Source organism: Pantherophis guttatus, chromosome 2 (genome assembly GCF_059756535.1).
Source record: "Pantherophis guttatus breed Tessera chromosome 2, ASM5975653v1, whole genome shotgun sequence".
NCBI classification, from domain to species: domain Eukaryota; kingdom Metazoa; phylum Chordata; class Lepidosauria; order Squamata; family Colubridae; genus Pantherophis; species Pantherophis guttatus.
In genome coordinates, this window is record NC_142064.1 from 231,675,743 (window position 1) to 231,688,241 (window position 12,499).

The following is a 12,499-nucleotide window of genomic DNA, read 5'->3' on the forward strand; positions in this document are numbered from 1 at the left end:
GTGGAGTACCCCAGGGCTTTGTTTTAGGCCCAGTGCTCTTCAACATCTTCATCAATGACTTGGACGAGAGGATAGATGGGGAAATCATCAAATTTGCAGATGACACCAAGCTGGCAGGAATAGCCAACACTCCAGAAGATAGACTCAAGATACAGAAGGATCTTGACAGATTTGAACATTGGGCGCTTTCTAACAAAATGAAATTCAACAGTGAAAAAAGCAAGGTTCTACATTTAGGGAAGAAAAACAAATGCACAGGTACAGTATATGTGGTATCTTGCTCAATAGTAGTAACTGTGAGAGGGATCGTGGAGTCCTAGTGGACAACCATTTAGATATGAACCAGCAGTGTGCAGCAGCTGCCAGAAAAGCCAACACAGTTCTGAGCTGCATAAACAGAGGAATAGAATCAAGATCACATGAAGTGTTAATACCACTTTATAATGCCTTGGTAAGGCCACACTTGGAATATTGCATTCAGTTTTGGTCGCCACGATGTAAAAAAGATGTTGAGACTCTAGGAATTGTGCAGAGAAGAGCAACAAAGATGATTAGGGGACTGGAGGCTAAAACCAGTGGTGGGATTCAGCCAGTTCGCACCACTTCAGGAGAACCGGTTGTTAACTTTCTGAGCAGTTTGGAAATCTGGTTGTTGGAAGAAATCATTAGGGCAGAGAACCAGTTGTTAAATTATTTGAATCCCACCAATGGCTAAAACATATGAAAAACGGTTGCAAGAACTGGGTATCTCTAGTTTGATGAAGAGAAGGACTAGGGGAGACATGATAGCAGTGTTCCAGTATCTCAGGGTTGCCACAAAGAAGAAGGAGTCAAACTATTCTTCAAAGCACCTGAGGGTAGAACAAGAAGCAATGGGTGGAAACTGATCAAGGAGAGAAGCAATTTAGAACTAAGAAGAAATTTCCTGACAGTTAGAACAATTAATAAGTGGAACAACTTGCCTGCAGAAGTTGTGAATGCCCCAACACTGGAAATTTTTAAGATGATGTTGGAAACAGGTATCTAAATGTGTGGCTATTTCTCCTATACATTTTAGGATAGTGACTTTGGCACTGACACTGATTTTTATCAACTTCCTCCCACTCATCTCTATTCGCTCTCCTGAATAGGCTCATTCCAGTATATACACTGTATTTCAAACTATTTTTACTTTGGATTTATTTCCACCACTGTTGGTATTTCAAGATTAGTTTCACCTCCAGCCTTTACACCTTTAATCCTTTTGCTTTCAGAGTGAAAGGAACATTTTCCAGTCCAATATATTCATGAGCTCTCAGAAATGCCATTTTTTTTCACTACTGCTTAGAATGAAGAGAGCACTCACCCACAACACCTGACAAGCCTTTCCCAGGAATCCCTGCAAAATATGCAGACACCTTGAGGAGTTGTAAATGGAGAGGCGTTACATTCAGGCTGCTCCACCCTCTGCAGTGCTGCTCTGGAGACTGAATGCAAAACTCAGCCCGCCCTACTAACAACTTGATAAAACAACTTTTAGTATCAATATTTATAACTCAACAAAAATGGCTGAACTACATGCTAATGATCATAGGTCCCTCTGTGAGGAAGATAAGTGGTTTCAAAATTTGATAAACAAATAAGTAAAGCACAAGCACCTGTACACATATACAAATTCCCTAATTATGACCCTGTAATCCCTTAATTCATGTTTTTGTGTGGGTGTGTGGCACTGGTGGGATTCAATTTTTTTTATTAAAGATAATAAATAACTACCTGAATATGTATGACTACACACCTGTATGAATACACACACCTACATACATACATATATGTGTGTGTGTGTGTGTTTGTGTATATACACATATATATACACATACACAGAGAGAGAGAGAGAAAAGTTGCTATATCTCTTTTCCTGGATCCTGCTTTTAAAACATTGCTAAATTATATGATTCTACATTTGTAATATGATATTAGTTTATTCCGGTCCCCAGGGTTTCCTTCTCCCCATTTTTTAAATTATTTTTGTTATAAAGAAAAGAATGAGACATTCTTTTCTTTACAGCCATCAGGGGATATCACCATTATATTTCTTTCCACAGCTGCAGATAGTATGTAGTAAATAATTTGCAGTAAAACACATTTCCATGATGATATTTAAACTCTACTATCTACAGATATTGTTTTGTAAACAGTATATTTTATATATCATATGAAAAATCCCTAGATGTGGCCTACGTTAATTATACCTTAGTTATGTTTATTCCCTCTTTTCCCCCCTCAATATATTCCCATCATCTCAATATTTCTGCCAAATGAAGATTTAAAAACTAAGATTTGAAGTTAGTATTAAAAAATGGTATTAGCAGCATAGGCCATGTTTTTAAAAACCAACTTCAAATCTTACTTTTTAAATCTTCATTTGACGGTCCCTTCAAAGTTATGCTTGTAAGGTTTGGTAATTGCAGAAAGGGGGCAGGGAGTAAATCAGGGGTCAGGAGTTATAGCCCTTTTATGATTTGTGGACTTCAACTCCCAGAATTCCTGAGACAGCCATTCTGGGAGTTGAAGTCCACAAATCATAAAAGGGCCATAGTTCCCACCTCTGGAGTTAATGATGCAATGTGCATGATGGTATTGAAAGGCAAACTCTACTCCTTAGATCATGGGTGTCAAACTTGATCATGTCACATGACATCATGTGATGTATTGTGTCATTTTTTGCCTTTGCGGAGCTGGAGTGGGCGTGGCCTGTGCATGATGCATCCGACCCGCCGGTCACCAGTTTGACACCCCTGCTTAGATTGTGTGTATTTTCTTCATCACATCATAACACACTTTTCTTCATTTGGCATGATGATGCCTATTTTGTTAGCTGATGTAGGTTCAAAGGTAGTATCAGGCCATGGTGTAGGTCTATCTCCCAAAGCTATCCAATCGTTTATGAAAAATTGCATCGTATACTTTGAAGCAAGAATTCTCAACAATCTAGTTAATGTATTATTCCTTGATGTGTCATGTGTCACATCTAATCATGTTTTATCTTTGTTACTAAGATGATAAAGAAATTATTAAAAATACTCCCACCAGCTACAATTCATCTTAGACATAACAATCCATATTTACCAATAAATAATTGTATTCAGATGCTTGTAAAAATATTGATTTCTGAATAGCTGCCTCTTTAAAAGTCTCTTGAGATGTTCTGTAGTGGCTATACTTTTGAAATATATTAAGAATATATATTAATATATTAACTGTCTCTTGCCATGTGTGTGAAAAAGAAAAACTACCAGATTGATGAAATCTCCATTATGTGAAATGATTGTGTAAATAAACGTCTACCCTTAAGACATTTAATTACTGCAAAGTTTATGAGAAAAAATTTATGGAAGAAGAGAATGCAAAGATCTGTAAAACTTGCTGCAATTACACTGTAGATACCAAGGTAGAACCAAAATTATTGTCAAGTGATACTAAATTTGTGGCATGAGAATGCAAATAAACCATTTCCTTAATTCAGTTTAGCAAAGCAATTATTCAGTCTCTCATGAATCTCTCATGGTTTGGTTGCAGATTCATAAGTACAATGATCTCTGTAGTTATACATAGAAAGCAAATGTATAGAAGCCTAATTGTTTGCAACTGTAACTAAAAGGAACCAGTCATTAGTGTTAATACCACTTTATAATGCCTTGGTAAGGCCACACTTGGAATACAGCATCCAGTTTTGGTTCCCATGATGTAAAAAAGATGTTGAGATTCTACAAAGAGCACAGAGAAGAACAAAAAAGATAAATGGAGGCTAAAACATATAAAGAATGGTTGCTGGAACTAGGTATGTCTAGTTTAATGAAAAGAAGGACTAGAACAAGAAAGTGACATGTTAGCTAGATATTTCAAGGGTTGCCACAAACGAGAGAGTCAAGGTATTCTCCAAAGCACCTAAGGGCAGGATAAGAAGCAATGGATAGAATAGAATAGAATAGAATTTTTGATTGGCCAAGTGTGATTGGACATACAATCACAGAATCAAGCATATGTCTTGGTGCATATGTTCTCAGTGTACATAAAAGAAAAGATACGTTCATCAAGAATCATAAGGCACAACACTTAATGATAGTCATAGGGTACAAATAAGCAATCAGGAGCAATATCAATATAAATTGTAAGGATACAAGCAACAAGGTTACAGTCATACAGTCATAAGTGGAAGGAGATGGGTGGTGGGAACGATGAGAAGATTAATAGTACTGCAGACTTTAACAGTGTTGAGGGAATTATTTGTTTAGCAGAGTGATGGCGTTCGGGAAAAAACTGTATTTGTGTCTAGTTGTTCTGGTGTGCAGTGCTCTATAGTGTCATTTTGAGGGTAGGAGTTGAAACAGTTTATGTCCAGGATGCGATGGAAATTAATCAAGGAGAAGCAACCTAGAACTAAGGAGAAATTTCTTGACAGTTAGAACAATTAATCAGTGGAACAACTTGCCTCTAGAAGTTGTAAGTGGTCCAACACTGGAAGTTTTTAAGAAGAGATTGGGCAACCAGTATAGGATTTCTGCCTAAGCAGAGAGTTGGACTAGAACAGGAGTCTCCAACCTTGGCAACTTTAAGACTTGTGGACTTCAACTCCCAGAACTCTGGGAGTTGAAGTCCACAAGTCTTAAAGTTGCCAAGGTTAGAGACCCCTGAACTAGAAGACCTCCAAGATCCCTTCCAACTCTGTTATTCTAAATTATTCTAAATTAGGTATTATACTGCTGATAAACTGGCATATTCACATAAAGCACAGATGATAAATGATTACATTCTGAAATTTCTTGTGACTTTTTTTTGCATATTACCACTTTAGGAAACTAGAGTTAAGCTCCCACATCCTATCTACTCTTCTCACATTCCTTTTTTTTTTTTTTTTGCATACATTAATGATCTCATAAAATGAGAGTTTCTCGTTGTAGTTTAGTCATGTTAACCCAGAATCAAGCCATCATTTATGATTCTGAAAGGAATATAATACTGAATGTCAATTTTCTGATTCAGTTGCTGGGTTTGTAGTTTGGCATTTAATTTCATATGATTAATTATCACAAGTTCCATTTACCATTACTTGTCCAACAAAACACAGGAACTATAGAAGATTTTTTTTTTTTACTGTTAATATAAGAAACAATTATTTCTTACAGAGAACCTGTTCCATCTAGTGATTAACATGCTGGACGAGAAATGAGGAGGCCATATGTTCTAATCCTTGGTTAAGCATGAAAGTCAGTAGAGTGATTCTGAGCCAATCTCTCTGTTTTAGCCCAGCTCATCTCACAGGATTATTATTTTGGGTGAAATAAAAGGCAGGAGCATTATGTGGCTTGAGATGTACAAATAAAAATACGCTATCAATCTAATCATCGATAAAGAAACCCAGGAAGGAAAGAAGGAAGAAATCCTTATGTACAATAAATAATGTGGAAAAGTGCCACAATAGATCCAACAACAAGAAAGTGACACCACTTTTACACCACCCCGTAGGACTTCAAACTTGGCAACTTTAAGACCTGTGGACTTCAACTCCCTGAATTTCTCAGAGAGGATAGATGGCTGAAAATTTCTGGGACCGGAAGTCCACAAGTCTTAAAGTTTCCACATTTGCTATCGATATGGCAATATCAATAGCATTTAGATTGTATACCGCTTATAGTGCTTTTACAGCCCTCTCTAACTGGTTTACAGAGCCAGCATATTGCCCCCAACAATCTGGGTCCTCATTTTACCTACCTCGCAAGGATAAAAGGCTGAGTCAACCTTGAGCCTGGTGCAGGGATGAAATATTACCAGTTCAGACTGGTTTGGGCAAACTGGTAGTGATGATTGGCATCGGTTCACCGAACCAGTAGCAATCATCCCTGGTGGCCCTTCCCCCAGTCGCCTGCTCAACAGGTGCGCCAGGGCCACCTTGCCTGCTACCTCTGTGCTCTGCGCTTGGAAAGGGCCCCCACCACTCTTGCCACCCTCCCTCCCCGTCTGGCTGCAGACGTCCGCCTGCCCTCCTGAAGCACTGCTGCAGCGGCGCCATTCACTTTCTTCATTCTGCCGTGAAATGAAAGTGAACGGCAGCTGTGGTGGACATATTCATTATACTTGTCAGCTGCAGAAATCCACCTGCCTTCCTGAAACACCACCACGGCAAACAAAACAACCCCATTGCGCTGGGCCTCCTCCTGCAGCCAAACGTGCCCAGCCGTGCGTGCCCTTTCCTCAAATGGGCTGTGCATGGGGCGCTTGGAGAGAGAGAGCTCAAGAGAGCTCTCCAACCTCTATTTTTGTGTGTGTGTGACAGTGAGGGAGCGATCTGAAGCTGAGGCACCCAAACTTCTGGCAGCAGTGGGGGTGGCTTCTGAGAAGCCCTGAGAAGCCCTGAGTCAGCCAGCTCCACCTGACCTACTCCCTGAGTCTTGCTGTTCTCTTCACACACACACACACCACTCAAGCAGCAGCAGGCTCTGCGGGACAACAGGGCCTCTCATTTTTCCCACAGCACAGCGTACGCTTGCTACCTCTGCTTGTCTGCTTGCAAGTGGCGATCTTCTCTGCTTCTCTCGGGATGCTGGTGCGGGCATCACTTGTCGGGGCTGAGCAGGGAAGCCGCTGTCACGCCACTCCCCCTCGCTTCCCCAAGTGCAGAGCCAAGGCCATGCACTTCCTCTCTGGGTTGGCCACTGGCAAACAGCCATGCAGCCAACAGCTGCTCAAGGCCCCGCATGCAGCATTGCCCAACCACCAGTGGGGACAGAGCAGCCAGCCCAGCTTGGGCTTGGGCTGACTGGTTGGAGCAGTGCTGCAGCCAAGGCCCCCGCACCAACATTCACCAGCGAACACAACTTTAGTTGGGCCATTCAAGCCACCACTGCAGGGCCAGCCACCTGGCGCAAAACCTCGCAGTTTTTCTCAGCTGAGGAGGAGTGGAGCTGGCTGACTCAGGGCTGCTCAGAAGCCACCCCCGCCACTTACAACCACAATAAAGCTCAAAATTTATGTTGTTAAGCGAGAGCTTTGGTAAATGAGTTTTGCCCCACTTTAGAATTTGTCTTGCCATTAGTTATTAAGTGAACCGTTGCTGTTGTTAAGTTAGTAACACGGTTGTTAAGTGAATCTGGTTTCCCCATTGACTTTGCTTGTCAGAAGGTAACAAAAGGTGATCACATGACCCCAGGACACTGCCACTGTCATAAATATGAGTCTGTTGCCAAGCATCTGAATTCTGATCACGTGACCATGAGGATGGTTGTAAGTGTGCAAAATGGTCATAAGTCATTTTTTCAGTGCTAAGTTTGAACAGTCACTAAATGAACTGTTGCAAGTCAAGGACTACCTGTAATTAACACACATATCCACCATATTTCTGCTAACAAAGATCCTGCCCTTACAGGTCTGGGAGATAACAATGAGCTAAGAATCATACCATGAGCTTCCATTCTCATTAGCCGTAGTCCATCATCTTAATTGCTATCTAATCTGGTCCTTAAATAACCTAGATTCAATTTTACATCCTGTTCATTACTTTTTGAATGCTGCTTCCAGCATATTAAGGAAAGGTCTTTCCCACTTGCCGCAAACCATAGCTTAAACATACTCCGTCAACATCTCTTTCAGCTCTACTGGAGTAAAAATAAGATTATCCCTCTTTCTTCCAACACCATGCAAGGGTAGCCTCAAGATGTATAAAATCAAGCTTTCTCATCTAGTTATTTTGGAGTAAAGTCAAGTGATTTGAACAATGGTAATAAGGGATGGCAAATGACATGCAGGTACAGTTTTCTGCTGAATTAAAGATGGATGGTGAGCAATTCAAATCAACGAAAGACTCTAAATGAGGCTTTCACCTGAAAAATAAGTTGTGTACTCATGCCATAAGCATGCAGAGTAGTTCACATACTATAGCTGATTTGCAAAATCAAGATAAACTCCTCAGAAAACAAGGCAGGAGTTGGAGCAGAACAGAATAATTGTTGTTTACAAAAAGTTTCAATGATAAATTAATTCTTATGCTCTGCCTGCAATAATAAACTTTAACTTGTGGTATTGAACAGCATTAGTCATGGTTCAACAGATAGCATTTACAGATGTATAAATTCAGCCGATTATCATGTAGCACGTGGAGTTTAGTCCCTGCTTAGTAAAAAGAAACAAGTAACATTAAATCATGGGGAAAAAAAATACTTCTTATGTATCACACACACCTCTTCTTTTCTCTTTAGATTCATTGCTTACACACCTACATTAAATTGTTTGCTACCTCTTTTTCATATCAGAGACCCATTTGGAATGCCATTATTTTAGGAAAAGCAATTATATCTAGCCATTGATAAATTACCCCAAGATTCTAAATGTTTTCACTTTAGGAAAGCAGGGGTAGAAAAATCTAAAATGATATATGTATGCACACATATATATATATACATCAGTGGTGGGTTTCAAAAATGTTTACTACCTGTTCTGTGGGTGTGGCTTGGTGGGCATAGCAGGGGAAGGATACTGTAAAATCTCCATTCCCTCCCCAATCCAGGGGAAGTTTCCTGCAAAATCCCCATTTCCTCCCGATCAGCTGGGATTTAGGAGGCAGAGAATAGATGGGGGCAGGGCCAGTCAGAATTTTTCTACCGGTTCTCCGAACTACTCAAAATTTCTGCTACTGGTTCTCCAGAACTGGTCATAACCTGCTGAAACCCACCTCTGATATGCATACAGTGTGTGTACACATTACCTACAGTGTGGGTGTGTGTGAGAGAGAGAGAGAGGGAGGGAGGAAGAGGGAGGGAGGGTGGGAGGGAGAGAGAGGGAGTGTGTGTGTGAGTGAGTGTGTGTGTGTGTGTGTGTGTATTAGAATAATATGCCTTGCATCCTTTTGGCAAAAGGACAATGGATACTTCTGTATCTGCTCCTGATCTGTAAAAATCTAGTGATTTTTGTTCATGGCTTTACCTGGTCATATCATGTAATGTCCACATCGATCTGCTATTATTTCAAAAACTCAAAATCCCATTGAAATGCTATTTACTTAAATTAACATTGTGATGCACTCCTGACAAATTATGTAGATAATTTGTTAAGTTCAGAACTGCACACTGCAAGTATAGAACAAATAGTTCTGACAGTAAATATAATCTTGAAGTTCCCCTTTGAAAGCCAGACTTGAGGGGTAAAGGGGCACATTTTGAATGTTGACAGCAAGATGTGGACAAAATCATTGGAAGAACTAGCGTACTGACAAAATGACTCCCATGCTGGGCTTGGCCATGCTACAACTCCAGTGAATAAATTAATACTATAGTTATTGGAAATAAATTGATTGCTTGTAGACAATAAACAAAACAACACCTTTGGTTTGGTTTAGTTTCAAACCAAGAGAAACAAACTGAGAGATATTCTACAGTGGCACAAATGAAATATAAATGTCCACAGACAGATTTAGAGATATTCTTGCCTATTTCCCATCCATTTCTGCTCTTTTTCCCCACATTCCAGTGGTGGAGACTAAAATCTGAAAAAAACAGGGAGACAAAATTTCTGAAGATGTTTCTTTTTGTGGGACATCTCTAGAATTTTGTCTCAGGGACAGACCACTCTGTCAGCTTTTCCCATGACACAGATGATGGGTGGGCTTAGTTTAACCCCATGTATACAATAACTGGATCTCTTCGGGCTAACTTTAACCTACCAGAAATTACTTGACTAGATTAATTAACATTTGCAATTCCAGTAACACACAGTCCTCCCATTAGCCCAATTAAGCATGCCAGGGGAAACAGCAATATGCTTTCAGTGTACAATGTATAATAATGTAAACAACAAAAACTTACTATAAGCTCAGCAAATGTTTTCAGTTTGTTGTTCGTTGTGAATATATCATTACCAGCTTACTTTATTTTTATAACATATCAAATAATGCATGGGACACATATTGCCACATATAAAGAAAAAAGAAAATATAGCATTATTTTAATAATCCTTTTAAAAATATTGTTGTATTGAAGCATCAGCAGTACTGTCAGATATACTGCAGGAATTTATTTTGCAGCATAATATCTTACCTCCTGAGAATTTATATTTAATGAAGTTATTGAAGAACCATTTATCATACAGTTCAAAGGTTTAAAAACTTCAAAATGGAGAAGAACAAGGCAGATTTTAAAAAAACACACATGGTTTAAAGAACAGGCAGATCAGCAGTTTTTAAAAAAATTAGTCCGAGAAATCCTTTTCATTCTTTAAATTGATTGAGGACCAGGGGCAAGTTCCAAATCCCAGTGCTACTGGTTCGCTCATGCACATGTGTGTGCTCACGTGCATGCATGGCGCTTCTGCGCATGCGCAGAAGTGTCCAGTGGGTGGGCAGAGCCTCCTGCCACTACCGCTACTGGTTCAGCTGATCCGGTAGCAACCCACCACTGTTGAGAACCGCAAAGAGTTCTGGTTTATATCGATTATATCAATATTTGCTGTATTCTAAATTAAAATTGAGAAATGCAAAATTATTGTTTTTATTTATTTATTTATTTATTTATTTCACTTTGTCGACCCCCCCCTCCGAATGGGGCTCAGAGACCCCATAGGTCCCCAGCAACACTTCGAGAACTGCTGGTCTAGTTGAAAATTCTATACAAGAAAAATTTATTTGACTAGGTATTTGTTTACTTTATTTGTATAAACATTTCCCTCTCATTGTCTAATTCACTTGCAGAATTCATGTTGCAATTTGGAACCTAGACCTAAACCACTAATCTATCAGATTTCATATAATGTGGCTCTCAGATGTAGTATGAAGAATTCCCCCCTCCTTTTTTCCCTCTCAATTCTATCTCCTCTTTGACTACACTGAAGCTAGTAAAAATAAAAAGATTGGGATCTATTACTTTTAAAGGGATCTGGATAAATTCATGGTGGTTAGATTTATTATCAATAATTACCAGTTCTGGTGGCAATAAATACCTTTAGCACTGGAGGCAATGTGTTCCAGACTGCTAGGAAGTCCTTCTTGCAAACTTCCCAGAGACTTTCTATGAACAGAAGGCTGTCTTTTGATCTGATCCAGAACTCTTATGAGAGAGGACAGAGGGGAGGGAGAGAGGGAGGGGGAGAGAGAGAGAGAAAGAGTGAGTGAGTGAGGGAGGGAGGGAGGGGAGAGAGAAGGGGAGGGAGGGTGGAGAGAGAGAGAAAAAGAAAGAGAGGGAGGGGAGAGAGAGAGTGAGAAAGAGAGGGAGGGAGGGGGAGAGAGAGAGAGGGAGGGAGGGAGAGGGGGGAATGACAGTTTCAGAGAGGTACAGAGCATAGCCTTCCAAAATCCCTTTGCTGTCCACTCAGCTCTACTTTCCATCATCTACTTTAGACCACTTGCCTCTTTCTTCTCACAAAATCCCATGCCTAAGGCAGTTAGATGCCAATTTAATGCAGCAGCCACATGGCCGGGACACTAAGTAATGAGACGTCAGACAGCTAGCCTGTGGACAAGATGCTTAAAGCAGCAGAGTATGCTATCAAACATTTGCCTCATATAGGAAAACTGAAGCCAAGTGTGACCTTGTATTTGTAAGGTCCTAAAAATGTCTGCGCATTGTCTTGGTGGGTAGCAAGGAAAATACACTTTTAAAAGACAACTGTGTTGATTGCTTCTCTTTAAAAAGATTAAAATTTATGCACAGGATTTAGTTAGCACATCTGTAAAAGAGTTATGTTAAGGAATAAAAATTGGCAGATTGGGAAAAACCATAATGAGTCTGGAGATTCACAGGTGTTAAAAAGCTGAAAAGCAAAACCAGATGTTGCTCCTGGTTTTATGCTGCAGTCTGAAGATAATCAAATGAATTGGGGTTATTAGAGAGACAGATTTTACTACCGCTTTAATTTTATTACACTTTTACTTTTATTTATTTAATTTATTGCATCTGCTTTTTCTATCAGATTTGGCAAGACGTGTATGCTTTGGTCCTATCTCTCAGGAAACTATATTTCATGAGCCCAAGGATGCAGGCTTTTTCTTCCATGGTTCCCACTTATGAAACATTCTCCGTCTAGAAGTGAGGTCAGCTTCATCCCTCTTTATTTTCCTAAAGTCCTTTAAGAGTCTCAGGGAAATGGCAAGAGCTTGAGGTGCTCCATTGCTGATTGAATCCATTGTGCATGTGTGTGTGTGTGTGTGTGTAAAAAATTTGCAATTTATATTTACTGACAAAGAAATAAAGGGAGACTAGTATAGATCTATTTCAAACTATATTACAGGTAATCTTCCACTTAGTATTTGGGACTGGAATCACAGTCACTGAGTGAAGTGGTCAAGTGAGATGCCACTCAACCTTGTTCAAGTACAAACCTGGTGCTCCGAATGTCATAACATAGGGTGTTAGGGAGAGGGCCCAAACCTACTGACTATGGTGGGATGGGGAGAGGGAACAAATCTCCCAGCAAATCTTGGGAGACCCAAGCCCTTTCCCCAGTACATCAGTAAAATGAACACAAGAACAATTATGTT

The 12,499-nt window shown here is 39.9% G+C and overlaps 1 long non-coding RNA gene across 1 annotated transcript in view; it reads right to left on the reverse strand.

The window, feature by feature from the left end:
- LOC117673831 (uncharacterized) overlaps positions 1 to 11,059 on the reverse strand; it is a 45,869-nt gene extending 34,810 nt beyond the window's left edge. Inside the window, exon 1 of the long non-coding RNA XR_004593588.2 lies at positions 10,963 to 11,059. This is a non-coding gene — a long non-coding RNA (uncharacterized LOC117673831). The remainder of the gene's footprint in view (positions 1 to 10,962) is intronic.
- Positions 11,060 to 12,499: the final 1,440 nt, after the last annotated feature.